The sequence below is a fragment of the Pleurodeles waltl genome, chromosome 6 (assembly GCF_031143425.1).
Source record: "Pleurodeles waltl isolate 20211129_DDA chromosome 6, aPleWal1.hap1.20221129, whole genome shotgun sequence".
In the NCBI taxonomy this organism is placed as follows: domain Eukaryota; kingdom Metazoa; phylum Chordata; class Amphibia; order Caudata; family Salamandridae; genus Pleurodeles; species Pleurodeles waltl.
Genome location: NC_090445.1, coordinates 807302499 through 807319789, shown reverse-complemented (window position 1 = coordinate 807319789; position 17291 = coordinate 807302499).

Sequence of the window (17291 nt, the reverse complement as noted above, 5' to 3'; positions counted from 1 at the left end):
GAGGCATTGTGCTGTGTTGCTTTTTTCCATTTTCGGGGGGTGCCTGGTCTTATCCACCCACCCCACACTCTGTTCCCATTGGGGGGCAGCTCATGGAGCCGACTGCTGAGCTCCCCTTCATGCTCTGCTCCATGCTGCTGCGGGAGCCAACAAGGTTTATCTGCCTGCCCACTTCTGCAGAAAGGCAATGTGGTTGGTGGCATCCTTCTCTTCCCTGGACATGGGAGGGGCGCGAGATGGCTGACATGGCTGGGGGAGTGCGATGATGCTTCCCCCATCATTTTTTTGCATTCAGGGGTCAGGAATGAGGTCCTGGCCCCCTTGAAAAGGAGTACACCTGGGAGATGGGGTCCCCAGGCAAAAGGATGAAATATAGAAGGGGGCCACCCTTGCCCTGTTACTGGAGATCAATAATTTCCTGCACTGACCCCTATGCCCTTGCCCAGCCTGGGGGTATTACTAGAAGAAGCAGTGGATCCCCAGATGCTCCGGTGTTGAGAAAAGGTCAAAAGCTGCCAAACTTTAGAATGTGATAACTTGGGCCCTGTTGGGCTGATATTAATGATCCTGGGCTCATTGTACTCCTGGTGGTGAGCTCTAGTCTCCTGGTGCATTTGCAGCAACCTCCTTACCTCCAAAGTGGTACAGTTCTCAAGAAAATGGTTCTCCAGGCTCCCTGCATCAGCTCTCCTTCTGTTCTTGGTTTCTGCACACAACCCTGCAGGGTCCAGCAGCAAAGCACAGCAAAATTACAAGGCCAAAGAAAATCTCCCCTTTATGCAAAAGGTTTTAAAAGGGAGAGGAAGGTTCCAGAAGTCAGGTACTTCTGGTCAATCCTAGGGTGCCTTGTCACCTCACCATTCCTGTCCCAACCCTTCTGCACAACCTGCTGTGCCAGTTCAAAATGGCATCATACAGGTGTCACTGGTCAAATCTCCTCTTCTGATCTCCTCCTCACTGACATCACTGCCAGGGTCTTGCACATCAAAAGTTTAAAGGGAGCCTCCTCCTGGGTTGACTTCAGTTGTCCGGGCTTCCTCATTTTTAGTGGGCTTAGAAAGGCCCAAACCTGGTAAAGTGTGACAGCTGAGTAATTGATGCAGTTAATTTCATCCCACCCCTTTCTTCCTCAGGAGCTTGTATTAATTGCTCCTTTTATGCAGGGCAGCGTTTGTTCCTGTTGCTGGAAATGTAATTAATTTAGCACAACAGGGTGGCTAAAGGCCTGGGTGCAGATCCTGAGATAAGCAAGAGGAATATGATAACTCTGGATGACCCATAAATTGTACAAGTATTCAATATAAACAAGCCTTGAGTATCTACCATAAAAATCTAAAGCTCACACGTTGCCCAATTTATTCTAGAAAAATTAGTGTAGCAAATAGTCCCAAAGAAATTTCTGAAACCGTCTCAGACTTCAGTGATCCTAAAGTAATGGCTCCCCGATTTGAAAGCCACTAAAACTTATGGTAAAGTTTGGGTGATTTTTTTTGAGGATAAGATTATGAAGATTCAGTCTAGTCTCTTGAGGTCAACTGCTAGTGAGGGATCTAGTGCCTAGTCCAATAATGGCCACAGTAAAGGGCAAAGGGGGTCATTCCGACCCCGGCGGTCAAGGACCGCCGGTGCCGGGGATGCGGGAGCACCGCCAGGTGCCCCGCAGGGCATTCTGACCGCGGCGGTTTGGCCGCGGTCAGAACAGGAAAACCGGCGGTGTCCCAACCACCAGGAACAGGATGGCGGTGAGGGGTGTCGTGGGGCCCCTGGGGGCCCCACTTTGAATTCCAGTGTCTGCTTTGCAGACACTGGAATTCGCGACGGGTGCCACTGCACCCGTCGCACATCCTCCACTCCGCCGGCTCCATTCGGAGCCGGCATCCTCATGGAGGGCTGTTTCCCTCTGGGCTGGCGGGCGGCCTTTTGGCGGTCGCCCGCCAGCCCAGTGGGAAACCCAGAATACCCGCGGCGGTCTTGTGACCGCGCAGCGGGATTCTGGCGGTTCCCTCCAGGCGGGCGGCTCCCGCCGCCCGCCGGGGTCAGAATGACCCCCAAAGTGTCATATTTTATTCCCCTCAGTGAAGAGGAATTGAAGATCTGCCTGGGTAAGTGTAAATTAGGCTTCTCTCTCGATCCATTACCCCCACATATCTTGAGGCAGGTGGTGGTCTGTGTAAGTCCAGTGTAACTAAAACTTTTTACTGCCTTGCTGCAATCAGTAATGGCACCCAGCTCTTGGAAGAGGGCTAATCTCATTCCTTTTCTAAAAAGCCAAATGCTGATCCTGAAAACCTTTCTCATTTTAGACCTATTTCCCTGCTACCGGGGGACTCAAAGCTGCTTGGGAAGGTGGTTAATACACAACTATTAGAATTTTTCGACACATTCAATCTTTTGCACCTATCACAATCTGGTGTTATTGCACAGCACAGAAACGCCCTTATGGAAAAAATTTATTTCATCAAGCTGTCTCAGGCCATAACGCTACCTTGATTCGGTTAGAATTTTCAGCTGCATTTACTACAGTCTCACATTGTTGTAGTTGGACTCTCGCACATTACAGACACTGCTAGTTTAGGGGTAGCAGCACTTTAGTTAGTAAGAAACTGAGTCACTCCTACAACAAGCCACACTGTCGGCCCAACCTTCCTGGCTCACAAACAGTACCTCACTAAACTAAGACAGTAAAAGTGATTTCTGGCAGCCTTCCACATGGACTCTAGATGCAAATTCTTAAGTGTGTCGTGGTGGAAGGAAGTTACCCTTTTCTCTCGTTAGCCAAAAGACTCTTACACACATATGGAATTAACTCCTTGTGTGTCTTGGATGAGGTGATCTCGTCCAAGGCACCGGTTCCCCGGTGCCTTGGACGAGATCACCTCGTCCTGCACCCGGCCCACGGGGGAGCGCTAGCGTTCCCCCGTGGGCCTCCCACCCACACACCCCGGTTGTGGATGGAAGGGGAATCCCCTCCCCTCCCCTTCCACCCCGACCCCCCCTCGGCAATCTTATGACGCCAGCGCACTCACAGCGTGCCAACATCATCAAGTATTGCCGGGACGCGCTGGAAGTTATTTGCTTCCAGTGCGTCGAGGGAGAGGACTCGAAAACAGGTGAGTCCTTCCCTTTTTGGGGGTTTTAGGGGGGAAACCAGACACGGGGGGAAAGGAAAGGGTTTTTCCTTTCCCCCTGTGCCTGTTTTCAGTGGATTCCTGCTCCACGATTGCGGGCAGGGCCCACGATCGTGGAGCAGGAATCCCCACTAGGCACCAGGGATTCTTTTTGAATGGGATTTAGGGAAGCGACCCCTTGGGCAAGGGTCGCTCCCATTGGGGGCTATTTTTTTCCTATTTCGGCCCCCCCTGGGGGCAGACCAGCCAATATTGCGTCCGATCTTCCCCCGGGGGTCCGAAAACCACTAGACACCATGGAATTTATTTTGGTTATGTTTTTTGGGAGCGACCCCTTGGGCAAGGGTCGCTCCAATTGGGGGCTATTTTTTTCCCTATTTCGGACCCACTGGGGGCAGATGGGCCGATTTTGTGGCCGATCAGCCCCCAGGGCGGGCTGAAAACCACTATGATGTTTTTCGGCAGTGACTCCTTAGGCAAGGGTCGCTGCCCGGGGCAATAATTATTTACATGTTTCGGCCCCCCTGGGGCTAGATCAGCCATGTTTTTGGCAGATCTGTTCCCCGGGGGAGTCGAAACCCACTAGGCGCCAGGGATTGTGTGGTGAGTGTGTGTGTTTTCTGTGTTTGGGGGCACCCCTTGGGCAAGGGTGGTCCCCTCCAAAGGGGGGAAATTTCATATTGGCCATCTCTGCCCCCCTTGGGGGCAGATGGACCTATTTTTGTAGGCCCATCTGCTCCCAAGGAGGGCAGAAACCACCAATACGCCTGGGATTTTTTTTGTTCCTCTTTTTTTGGTTTGTGCTGGGGTTGCCCCCTTTAGCCCCCCTTGGCAAGGGTCACCCCCTAAAGGAGGCACAGAGCTGTTGGCCATTTCTGCCCCCCTTGGGGGGCAGAATCCACTTAGGCACCAAGGATCCTGTGTGTGTGTTTTGTGTGGGGGGGGCGGCACCTTTGACAAGGGTCGCCCCTAAAAGGGGGCACGTTAGTGATGGCCGTTTCTGCCTACCTTAGAGGCAGATCAGCGTATGTTCTTTAGGCTCATCTGCCCGAAGGGGGGGCAGAAGGCTCCAAGGTGTCAGAGATGTGTTTTTTTGGTTCCCTTTGTTTTTTTTTGTGCTGGGGGCACCCCCATTTGCCCCATTTGTCAAGGGCCGCCCCCCTAAACAGTGTACAGAGCTGTTGGCCATTTCTGCCCCGCTTGGGGGCTGATCAGCCCAATTTTTTAGGCCCATCTGCCTCCTAGTGGGGCAGAAGCCACTTAGGCACCAGGGACAATTTCTAACTTCTCGCGGGGTGTTTGTCAACTGACGAAGTATTTGTATTTGTGATTATAACAGTTTATTTCTTCTTTTTGTTCTAGTTCAAAGCTTTTGATTCCTTTGCTGTGGATCCTTGCAGTTTTGGCAGTAGTTGTCCTGTGGTTTGCATAGTCGCATGCTTTAGGTAAGTGGAAGCAATTCACTCCAAAGGAGTATTGTTGACATGCATGAATGACATGTTTGTAGGTGGTGTACTAAATGCAGTATTGTGTGTGAAATTGACCTTAGATTTGAGCACAATGATATTTGTGTTGTCATATGTCTAATTTTCTTTTTTCTTTTTTCTTTTTGTTGGGATATCATTGGTGATTGCTGTGTCTGTGCAGAGTAGTTGCTGGTGAGTAGCTTTTTCAGGCAAATGAGTGGTGTAGTTTTTTAGTATATAACTCTTTGTGATAAAGCTACACTTTGTTTATTACTTATTTTAATGCTAGTTGTTGTTGGCAATCCATTTGTTGTTAGTGAGGATCACGGCTAGCTGCAAAGTGATCGCTCAGCAGGTTGTTGGCATGCTCTTTGAATCATCTTCAGACCATGATTATGAGACTGACTCTGCATCTGAGGCAGTGGTCGAAGTGGCAGATTCTGGCTGTGAGTTTTCTGTCCGAGAGTGTTCTTCTGATGAGGAAGCTACTCTCAGTGCAGATGAAGGGCCTGTTTTAGAGGAGGACATTGATGTGCCAAGAGTGCAGCAGCCTGGGGCTGAAGGGTTTCCCATTAGAAGACCTGACACCTGTATTGCCCCAACATGGAGCAGCCACAGTTACCTGCATTTACTGGTCTCCCAGGGTGTAGAGTCAATACGGAAAACTTTTTGCCTGTCCATTTCTTTCACTTGTTTGTGGACAATGTATTTTTGGAAGAGATTGTGGAGCAGACTAATTTGTATGCAGAGCAATATTTGAGGGAAAATGCTGCCAGACTTAGGCCTCAGTCTAGAGATACTCAGTGGGTTCCCACATATCTGGAAGAGATGAAAAAGCTTTTAGGTCTGACTTTTTTGATGGGGTTGATCAGGAAGCCGTCACTGGCTTCTTATTGGTCTACTAGTCCCTTGATGGCAACGACTACATTTCCTGCAACTATGACACGTAATCGCTATTTGCTTCTTCTTCGTATGCTGCATTTTGTAGACAATGCTTTAGCCTTGCCACGAGATCACCCTGATTGATACCGTCTTTTTAAGATTAGGCCTGTTCTTGATCATTTTGTAGATCGTTTTTCAGAAGTCTATGTTCCAGGCGAAGAGAAAAGTAGTGACGAGTCTTTGGTCCTTTTCAAGGGGGGTTTAGTTTTTAAGCAGTACATTCCTAGTAAGAGGGCACGGTATGGGATTAAATTGTATATGCTGTCAGAAAGCAGTACAGGATATGTGTATAATTTCCGGGTCTGCACTGGTAGGGATTCCAGTATTGACCATCCTGGTTGTCCTGCCACTTTTGGAGTTAGCGAACAAATTGTGTGGGAACATGGTAGACAACTGTTTAACAAAGATCACCCTTTGTACATAGATAATTTCTACAGTGGAGTGCAGTTGTTCAAGGAGTTGTTTAGAGTGGACACTGTTGCTTGTGGCACAATCCGTTCTAACCGGAAAGGCTATCCAAGGGAGCTTGTCTGTAAAAAACTTGAGAGGGGACAGTGCAGTGCCTTGAGGAATAATGAGCTGCTAGCTCTGACATTTTCATACAGGAGGGATGTGTACATGCTATCTACCATCCATGATGAAAGTACTTCCCCTGTGACTGTTTGGGGTCAGGTTGCGGAAGTGCGCACTGACCCACGTCTGAAGTCTCACGTGTGGTATAAAAAGTTGGCCCTACATTTATTTCATTTAGCAACTTTTGATGCTTTTATTGTGTTCAAGGATTGTTCACCTGAGTCAACGATGACATTTGTTAAATTTCAGGAGTCAGTGATAGAAAGCCTTATTGTGGTGGAACAGGCAAGAGTTCCTAGAGTAGAAGTGGTGGAGGATGTGGCTAGATTGAAAGATTGCCACTTTCCAGATCACATTCCTCCCACTCCCAAAAAAGACTTGCCCACAAAGAAATGAAGAGTATGTGCCCAGAGAGCAATCCGGAGGGAGAGCCGGATGTACTGCCCTGATTGCCCTTCAAAGCCTGGGCTGTGTGTGCCCGGCTGTTTTAGAAGTTACCACACCAGGAAAAGCTTTTGGGAAATACCGTGAGCGTAAACTGCCTTTTTGATATTTTCATATGTTCAGTTTCACTGTTGGCATTACTGTCATGTATTTAGTTTGAGCTTTTGCGTTTGTAGTTTTGTACTTATTTTATAATTAGTTAGTGGTTTGTTTGTTGTTTATAAACAAAAACAAGTGATGGCAATGTGCGTGGGGTGGCGCTTGGCTGGCGGTGTGCGTGGGGTGGCGCTTGGCTGGCAGTGTGCTTGGGGTGGCGCTTGGCTGGCGGTGTGCGTGGGGTGGCTCTTGGCTGGCGGTGTGCGTGGGGTGGCGCTTGGCTTGTGGTGTGCTTGGGGTGGCGTTTGGCGGCAGTATGCTTGGGGTGGCGTTTGGCTGGCGGTGTGCGTGGGGTGGCGCTTGGCTGACGGTGTGCATAGGGTGGTGCTTGGCTGGTGGTGTGCTTGGGGTGGCGCTTGGCTAGCGGTGTGCGTGGGGTGGTGCTTGGCTGGTGGTATGGGTGGGGTGGCACTTGGCTAGCAGTGCCAGCCAAACACCAGTCCACACACTCATCAGCTGGTGTGATTGCTGTATCAGGCATGTGGGTGTATAAAACTGATGGGCCCTTGACTGGCGCTGTCTGTCGCTGCAAGTGTTGTAATGTGCTGGGCCCATGGCTGGCGGCGTGAATGGTCTTGTGCATGTCATGTATGAAAGGTGTGTGAACGGACTGTAAAGTGGTTGGTGCCTTGGTGGCTTTACAGCTCACGAGCTGTGAGTCATTGGTTCCGTTTTTTGGCCTTTCAGTTATTAACAGTGCATTTCACTTTTGTGAAATCTCTTGTTAATAAAATTTGATCTACTGAACCATCACTCCCCCTTGTGCCAAATCCAACCAGTATGTGTGGTTAAAACTAAAAAATCTGCTCTGCTGTAATCAGGTGTCGCAGCACACTTGTGACACGCTATGTGTCTCAGGCGGTACCCCGATGATGAAGCATGCCACCAACTTGGTTGGTGGGTGAGGGGTCTTTTTCAGATAACCTAAGTGCATTTCTTTTCACAATTTTTGTGTTTGGCACATCACAGACATATGTGGACACATCAAAATGATATATTACAAAACTACGTGTGTTTGGGGGGAGGGGGCACCTATGTTTTTGGTCCTGGGTGCGGCCTTCATCTAGGGAAACCTACCAAACCCAGACATTTTTTAAAACTAGACACCCCAAGGAGTCCAGGGAGGTGTGGTTTGCGTGGATCCCCCAACATTTTCTTACCCAGACTCCTCTGCAAACCTCAAAATTTGCTTAAAATAACATATTTCCCTGACTTTTCTTTGTATGATCACCGCACCAGCACAAAATTCCTATTCCCCAGCGTTCCCCTCAGTCTCCCAAGTAAAATTACACCTCACTTGTGTGGGTCCCCAATGCAGAGTCAGCCTAAAGATGTATAAAAGAAGAATATGTGCTTATCAACTCGCTGTGCTATCCCCATAATCTCTAGAAGTTTGTGGCCTTTTTCTGTTGCAGGCACCTGCCCCACCCACACAAGTGAGGTATCATTTTTATTGGGAGACTTGGGGGAACGCTGGGTGGAAGGAAATTTGTGGCTCCTCTCAGATTCCAGAACTTTCTGTCACCGAAATGTGAGGAAAACGTGTTTTTTTAGCCAAATTATGAGGTTTGCAAAGGATTCTGGGTAACAGAACCTGGTGAGTGCCCCAGAAGTCACCCCATCTTGGATTCTCCTAGGTCTCTAGTTCTCAAAAATGCACAGGTTTGGTAGGTTTCCCTATGTGCCGGCTGAGCTAGAGGCCAAAATCTACAGGTAGGCACTTTGCAAAAAACACCTATGTTTCCTGTAGAAAAATGTGATGTGTCCACATTGCGTTGTGGGGCATTTCCTGTCGTGGGCGCTAGGTCTACTCTCACAAGTGATGTATCATTTTTATCGGGAGACTTGGGCGAACATAGAATATATAAGAGAAAAATATAAGAGAGTGTGTAAAAAAGACGTCTATTTGAGAAATGCCCTGTAATTCACATGCTAGTATGCGCACCACGGAATTCAGAGATGTGCAAATAACCACTGCTCCTCAACACTGTATCTTGTGCCTATTTTGGAAATACAAAGGTTTTCTTGATAGCTATTTTTCACTCTTTATATTTCAGCAAATGAATTGTTGTGTACCCGGTATAGAATGAAAACCCACTGCAGGGTGCAGCTCATTTATTGGTCTGGGTACCTAGGGTTCTTGATGAATGTACAAGCCCTATATATCCCCACAACCAGAAGAGTCCAGCAGACATAACGTTATAAAATCTGACATTGCAGGAAAAAGTTACAGAGTAAAACGTAGAGAACAATTGCTGTTTTTTTCACCTCAATTTCAATATTTGTTTATTTCAGTTGTTATTTTTTGTAGGACACCCTTGTAGGATCTACACAAATTTTCCCTTGCTGAATTCAGAATTTTGTCTACTTTTCAGAAATGTTTAGGTTTCTGGGATCCAGCATGGGTTTCATGCCCATTTCTGTCACTGACTGGAAGGAGGCTGAAAGCACAAAAAAATCGTGAAAATGGGGTACGTCCCAGTAAAATGCCAAAATTGTGTTGACAAATTGGGTTTTCTGATTCAGGTCTCCCTGTTCCTGAAAGCTGGGAAGCTGGTGTTTTTAGCACCGCAAACCCTTTGTTGATGCCATTTTCAGAGAAAAAACCACAAGCCTTCTTCTGCAGCCCCTTTTTCTCATTTTTTGGAAAAAATGAAATTTTCACTGTATTTTGGCTAATTTCTTGGCCTCCTTCAGGGAAACGCACATAGTCTGGGTACCTCTAGAATCCCTAGGATGTTGTAAAAAAAAAGGACGCAAATTTGGCGTAGGTAGCTTATGTGGACAAAAAGATATGAGGGCCTAAGCAAGAATTATTCCAAATAGGCAAAAAAAGGCCTGGCACAGGAGGGGAAAAAGGCCTGGCAGTGAAGGGGCTGAGGAGATCCAGGAGAGTTTTTACTATATTTATTGAAAAAGACTGCACAGTAAAATGCATGAAGTGCACAGATTATGATAAAGAACAGTAATAAAAATAATATCAGGAAGCTGAGAGTTGTGGATATGACCCACCCCCCCATATTTTAATGAACATAAGATATGAAATTCCTAACAAAGAATGCCTAATATCTACCGTATTGAGAGCTAGGTGTGATAAACCCTAATCTGCCAGTGCCATGTCCATGAGAAGTGCCCCCAACCCTTGTTACCTTGGAATGAGGTATCTAGGTCAGATTCAGTGGAAAAATAAAGGCTGAATTCTGTACCAAGGTGACATGCAGCATAGATGGCATCTGGAGGGTACCCCTCTGAAGATCTTGTCTGTGTGAAGCATATTTATACTTATCATGTAGGATCCCTGACACAGGGATGTACCTTAACAACTGATTATGTATGCCAATTTGTGTCGGCAATTACATGAACAAAGTACGCATTATGCTCCTGTCAAAATTTAAGAAAGAAAGGGACATGATGACAATAACTGCGTACATCACTGATAATGACTCTGATAATCACGACTTCTCAGAATGGCACTGATAATGAAAAGCAAAAAATGTATTATAAAATATAAGCAACTGCTTAGTGCTAAAAAGAAATAATGAAATAAATAGGATAAAACAGAGCATGCTAAGTAGTTAAAAGGTTACTAGGTAAAAGGGCAAGAGGTCTGCAAGCCGATGGCTAAGCTGTTTCCTGTGCCCAGTGGGGAACTAAAATGGATTCACCAGAACAAGATATCTTGCTTCAGCACCTCGTTTCAATTGGAGTGGAGAGGATAGCCCTAAATTGGCTGAGATCCTTCTTGGATAATCAAGAACAAGCTGTGTGGATGAAGCCTTTTTACTAAAGTGTTGTGTATCACAAGGTTCAGCATTGAGCACCACCCTCTTTAACATTTATATGTGCCCACTTTCTTTCTTGATTGAATCCTTTGGTATGAAAAGTATCTCCTATGTAGAAGACACACAGCTTTTCCTGACCTATAAGGGCAATTTGACCAAAGTAAAGGAACATTTCTCAGCCTGCGTTGAGACTGTGATGAGGCGGCTAAGAGCCAATTGCATCCAATGTGATCTGGACAAAAGGGAGATCCTGCTCTTTGGCCCTAATCCTCTTCCTGGTTGGTTAGTTGCCTAGAAGGGCAGTTGCTTATTGCCTAATCTCCCTATGGAGGCTGCAAAGCATCTAGTGGGTTTTGTTGTTCACCTCCCTTTTCAACTGCATATTTCTTCAGTTGTGAAAGCCTCCTTCTGTATTCTCAGAATGCTAAGAAAGGTTTTAGACTTTATTCCCTGGGAAGCTCAGATATCAGTAGTCCAGACTCTGACCCTTTCCAGGTTAGAATATTCCAATATTCTTTATTTGGGTATTCCAGATTATTTAATCCATTGGCTGCAAATATTGCATAATACAGCAATCTGCTTTTTGTTCACACTTCCTTAATATGCCTCGGGGTTCACACTACGGCAACCAGTTGCATTGACTAACAGTGAGAAAAGGATTGCATTTAAAGCCCTCGCCATCAGTCACTGAACCCTTTATAAGGCAGCATCTAAATTAACGACAAATAGGATACAGGAATACTGTCCACCTAGGGTCTTGCATTCGCAGCCTAACTGGTTTCTGGTTGTTGCATGCTCTAAGCAAATTAAATTTGGTGGTTCACCATGTTCTGTTTTGGTGTCCAAGCACTGGAATGAGGGCCCCATCGCAGAGGTATCTCAGATGTAGCTATCATCTGTAACAGTTAAAAAACCATTTTTTCAATCTATAAATTGGTAGAGTCCCCTATTCCTGCTGCTGTAGTGCCAGAACACTCTTGTGGGAGCCGCATGCTTTAGAAGTGATTTCATTTATTCATATAATTTAGGAAATTACAGAATTATTTTTCCCACATAGGTTACACCCCAATTCAGGATGTTAATGGTCTCTGTAGGCCAAAATGAAGCGAAACTGCACTCTAAGGCAGTTCTCTACCTATGTGTAAAATAAAGTGTCACTATGGACAAAACAGTAAATCACATTGACTTTCCCTATAGGGTACACTAATATTATAAGGCCTGTTCCAGGAGAATATCCAATCCTGCAGAGTGCTACTGTGCCAGGCTATTTGCAAGCATTTACTAAGCTGCACGTGGCAGTAGACTTCATTGTGCAACCCGCACATGCATGCACACATGTGTGCACATGTGTTCATGTGTAGCCAGCCAAGTGCCCTTTACCCTTGCTGCACTGCAGCAGCCTTATCTTAAAAGGTGGACACTGGCAGGAAACATGAGCAGTCCTTTTGCCATGTGATTACCATGGCTGAGACACATGTGGTGAGACTCACCCACAGTACAAAGTCAAAAAAAGTGTGATCCAAAAAGCCAAAAAATCTGGGCGTACTCAATGGGCAGAATCCAATTTCAACACCGTTTTACAATAAATCATTTACATTCAAATACTGATAGTACTTCTGTAGCTCTATATCATATCAAGTAACATTAGCCGAATAATATTGTCCTCTCTGTTGTCCTCCTCATCATATTCCCAAAGGACCAGCTCTACTTCCACCAGGTAAACTGTAAACTGTAAACTGTAACCAGGTCCCATTCAAGCAATCCTCCCTATGTCCCGTAGCGATACTGTAATTTCCTTTGTATTTCACATTCTGCTTTTGCACATTCAATCACTTTCTGAAAGTGCAAGATTCATTTTCTTATTTTCAGCAATAGATGGGGCGTATTGTAGACCCTGTAAACATGTTTTGTAGTGAAAGCATTTCAGACTTCCATTTCTGGTCACTTTCCTGCTATTCTAAAATACCCTGCCATGCTACAGTTCCTTTAATTTCTCACCTTCTCTTCTATCCTTGCTCCAGCAAACTCTCAAATACATAACTCTGTTAAAGTGCAGAGATCAGTCTTTCTCCTTTGCACAATTCTAGTATCACTTGGTTCACTGCATGTACATTTGGCTCTTGTGGGAAATCAGGCCAGTTCTTTCTAATGGCCGTGGCTAGCCCAGAATGTTTCTTAAAAACTGCAGTCCCAATTCCCCACTCCTTGCAAGTATTAGCAAAACCCATGTGTCTGCATTCTACATATCAATCCCACAATATTCAAGGTTTCCCTTCCACAGGAGTCTCTTTCAAAAATCTCATAAATGACTTGGGATCTGGGGGTGCATGTGGGGTGGGTGAAATAGCAGGGGTGGTCACTTAGGTAACATTTTTTTGTCCAATGTTGGATTTTCTCTGTTCTCTTCATCAACCTGTGGACAGTTGAAATATATTTTAACATAACTATAGAAATCATTTGTACATCTGTGGGACAGTGTTTTTCTTCACATCAACAGGCAGGATGCAGCTATTCTATTAGAGCAGAGGAGTGTTGCCACACTGAAATGCCTCCAAAAAAGCTCCTGAGACAACAAATAAAATGGTAATGTAGGTAATTCCTTAACATTTTATTTTTCATCAACCTGTCCCGAAAAGAACATTAGGATGGCCAGGGGCCTGCTAAGCGGCAGCAGGGAGGAGTGGGAGGCTGCCTGTGAACTAGTTTAAAAGTGTGCATGTCTCTTTGGGTGACCTTCTAGTGATGGCAAACCAGACATGCACATTTTAAACCTCTATAACCCGGGTTAGAGAAAACACAGGCCTCTAATGCTCTTCAGAGTGCTGAGAGGGGCCGCTCCCTCCAATTCTGGCACTGTTCTCATGCATGCCAGCAGCACCAGGATTGGTTAGGGAAACATACTGGAGCCTGCGGAGCCTGGAGGAGACAGAGCAGAACACAACTGGAGCAAGGACGTTGTGTAGTAAGCAAGGTAAGTGGGTATTTCTTTTTATTTACAGTCATCGCTCATCTTGCAGTATGCACCCACCCACCACCCATTTGCCTGCTCCCCCTGCCCACCACTCTAAGTACCTGCCTGTCGCTGCTGCCAACAGAAGCTTATTGGTTGTATTGTTATAGGACTCTATCATGGGTCGAGACTGCTGGTTTCAGGTGGCAGCACTACCTCATGCAGTAGCACCACCCCTAATAGGGGACAGAGGTCCTCATCATGAGTTTGGTGGTTGGACCTCAAGACCGCCATAGTGGCAGCCGCCAAAAGACCGCAATGTTGACTACCATACAGACTGCCATATTATGAGTTACACAGACAGGTCTGACATAAGTCAGCCCTAAATCCAACACCACCAGTACTTCGGAGAGCAGGAAATAGGCAGTCAGACCACGATCATGGACAGCCCATCAACCAACCACCAAACCTATTACAAGAACAAAGTCGCATTTGCGGTCAGCCATGGCGGTCCACCAATGGCAATCCAATCCACTACGATTCGCTGTCAACAAAGTAAAACACAACACAACATTGGATGGATTTGAAAACAATACAGCTGACACATTGCCACATCCTACCCACCTGCAAAGCACACCATAAAACATACCCCATCACACACCACACTCCTTTGCATCCACAATGCCAAAAACTGTAGCCACACAGTATGATCAAAAACGATAAAACCCTAGAATACACACCCCACAAATACACTAAACACATATCCTACACCCTCAACACACTCCTATCACATCCATTTGCACCTCAATACCCCATGAACTCCCCATCACCTGTTTAATCACCACCGCCTATCACATTTTTATTATCATCACCATGTCACCCCAGAAAATTCACTGTTTCACTGAAGATGAGTTAAAAGTCATGGTGAATGAAATCATAAGAGTAGAGCCACATCTATTTGGAGCCCAGTTGGCAAAGGATAGTCGACAGAGTGAATGCTTTGCCCCATCCCACAAACAAGTGATGACATCAGAGGGAAGATCCATTCCATGGCATTCAGGCACAACCTACATGCCCAGAAGAATGGTGGTGGGCCCCCAACTTCTCCCTTACAACTCACATCCTGGGAGGAGAAGGTCTTGGCCATCCTGCATCCTGAGGGCTTGACAGAAATTCGTGGGGCAGTACAGTGTGTGTAGTACAAGGATTAACAGTGCTTCAATTCCCAGTTTCACAATTACAAAAATCTGAATAGCATATCCTATTCAAAATTACCTTGTTTTTCACCTCCACATTGAAATATACACACCTGAGAGAATGTCATCTGTATGCTGAGTGGGTAGAACAGATATTGACATGAATGCTAAGGCCAGGAAGCACTGATACTCTTACTCCACTCAGCCACCACAGTGTCCTCTGCTTCAATGACCCTTCTGTCACTACTCAACCTTTGAACTCTACTCACCTGAGAGGATGACATTTTTATACAGTGTGTAGTACTTGGAGCAACGTGACTGTAGAGCCAGTTCCTGTAACTTCAATAACCAGGCCAGTGTCTATATGACATTGTGCATCTGTCTGTGAACTCACAAATGAAGTTTAACCAGCAGAGAGGGACCAAGAAACACATCAGGGTACACTCTGTGATGTGGCTAGACGCCTAGATCAATCTTGAGCACATACACCAAGCTCAAAATATTGTAGACAGGAAGGGGAGCTCAAACTGTATGCCAAAACAATCTGAGACAGGCCAGTAGCCCCAAGATGCATCATATGAATGTTATTGGCAGCAGACGCATTCACAATGCACTAACACCATGATGACAACTATCACATATACAACAAGGTTCTGGACCTGCCTGCATAACAGCCAATTAGGTCTTAAAATTATCTAAACCAAATCCTGACCAGTCACTGGTTCTCCTTCTGGTCACAAATGAGTCTATGGCCATCCTTCCCAGTGCTATCAAACTCAGACATTCTGCAGCTTGTTGAATGAAATGGAATTGGTATGTTACCCAAATGTCAGGTCAATACAACTGATAGCCTGCGTACCTGTCATATAAGGGAATTCTACAAATGCACTGTGACATGGCCTTAGCCAAATGTCATTGTTCACTATAGGAAGTAAATGTCACAATACGACCTTTAACATTGTATCCCTCACATCAACAGTTCTAGCTGCCACTGTAAATACTGAGGCCACTGAGGACACTGCTACTACCACCATGGATGAGGTCCTCAGTGAGGAAACCACTCCTGGATGTCTGGACATTGAGGACGGTTCTGGCCCATCTGGGCAACCTGGTCATATGGCACCAGTGATCCTCATCTTCACCACATCGACCTCTCCCAGCCCTGTTGCTTCAACATCTCAGGCAGCCAGTTGCCCCCCGACCTGTGTCCCAAGGGCTGTGACTACCATCTTGTGCCCCGAGTCCAGGATCCTCTGTCACAGCAAAACACCTCCAACAATGATAGTCCTGAAACCAGTGGTAGGGGACAAGCCCTGCCAAGGATGCTGGCACGTTGGGGTTGAGTGACTGAGAGAGATGGTGTGGGCCTGTAGCATGAGGATGCAGGGGGTGGCCCTGATCAGGACACCATCAGCCAAGTCTTGGGATCCTTCCAACAATCACAAGGCATGATTGGCCAGGTACTTCCCAAACTCAGGGAAATGAAGCAGCTGCAGAGGGACATCCATTGTGAGTCTCCAGGACAGTGGGAGGCCACCAACACCATCCTGGCCTCCCTAACAGGGGTGTTCAGGGAGATCAGTAGTACCCTGATCAGGGACCATGAGCACAACTACACCACTTCCTTTGGCCAAGCAACACCAGCCCCTTCAACATGTGTGGCAGCCACTGGAAGGGAGGCTCTGTCAGGGGAAGCACCCATCCCAGACACCCCTGACGCTCTGTAGCAGCAGACACCCCGCAAACAGGGACATCCACCCAAGTCTCCAGGAGGTGCAGACTGCCAGCAAGAGAACTCTTCCTGAAGGAACTCCTCTGTGTGCCACAAATTCACTCGGTTGACTGTTCTTTAACCACTTCCTATTTTCCAAAATTGACGGAAAATGGACTTTGGACTTCAAACATTGTGACATCTACAAACTTGATTTCATCCACTGTGAATGATCCCTTTACTTTACTTTTTTGTTGAGTCTCACAATTATGCACTGCAAATATGTAAATAAACACACCTATCACAAAAACACTGCCTACAACCATTTTTATGCATTCTGAAAGGTTGAATTGTAAACCCATGTGATGCACCTGAGGCAGACATAAAGTGGTAAGGGAACTAGGGATATGTCTCAGGTAGTGTCCTGCTGAGGAGAATTACCAACACAATGACACACGTATCTGGTCACAAAAAAACATTTAATGCACAGAACAGCACATAGGCTGTTAAAATGTCTGGAATGTTGTAGTCAAGAATGTCTAAATCATCTTGACTCAGGCCAGATATCACATAGGTATCCTCCCCCAGACCACAGAAGAAAGGGCTTTGGCAGACTTTGTCCCGTAAAATAGGCTAACAAATTAGTGTATCTTGTCACTAGCTAGAGCCTCATCACATACAAAAAATATGTCTGCCAGCTTAACATATGCCATGGCAGAGAGAGAGAGGGCAATACAACCATCCCTGACCATTGGTCCATCTATTACAATGACCAAGCATCTGGTGGCATTACACAAACCTATGTCAGTGTTGTGGCACAGACACTGTCGCCTGCAATGAGGAAACACATCAACAGCTACACAAAGATCATACAGGATAATTGTCAACACAATATGAAGGGAGAACACATGAATTGCAGTGGATGATATTTTTCAAGAGTACA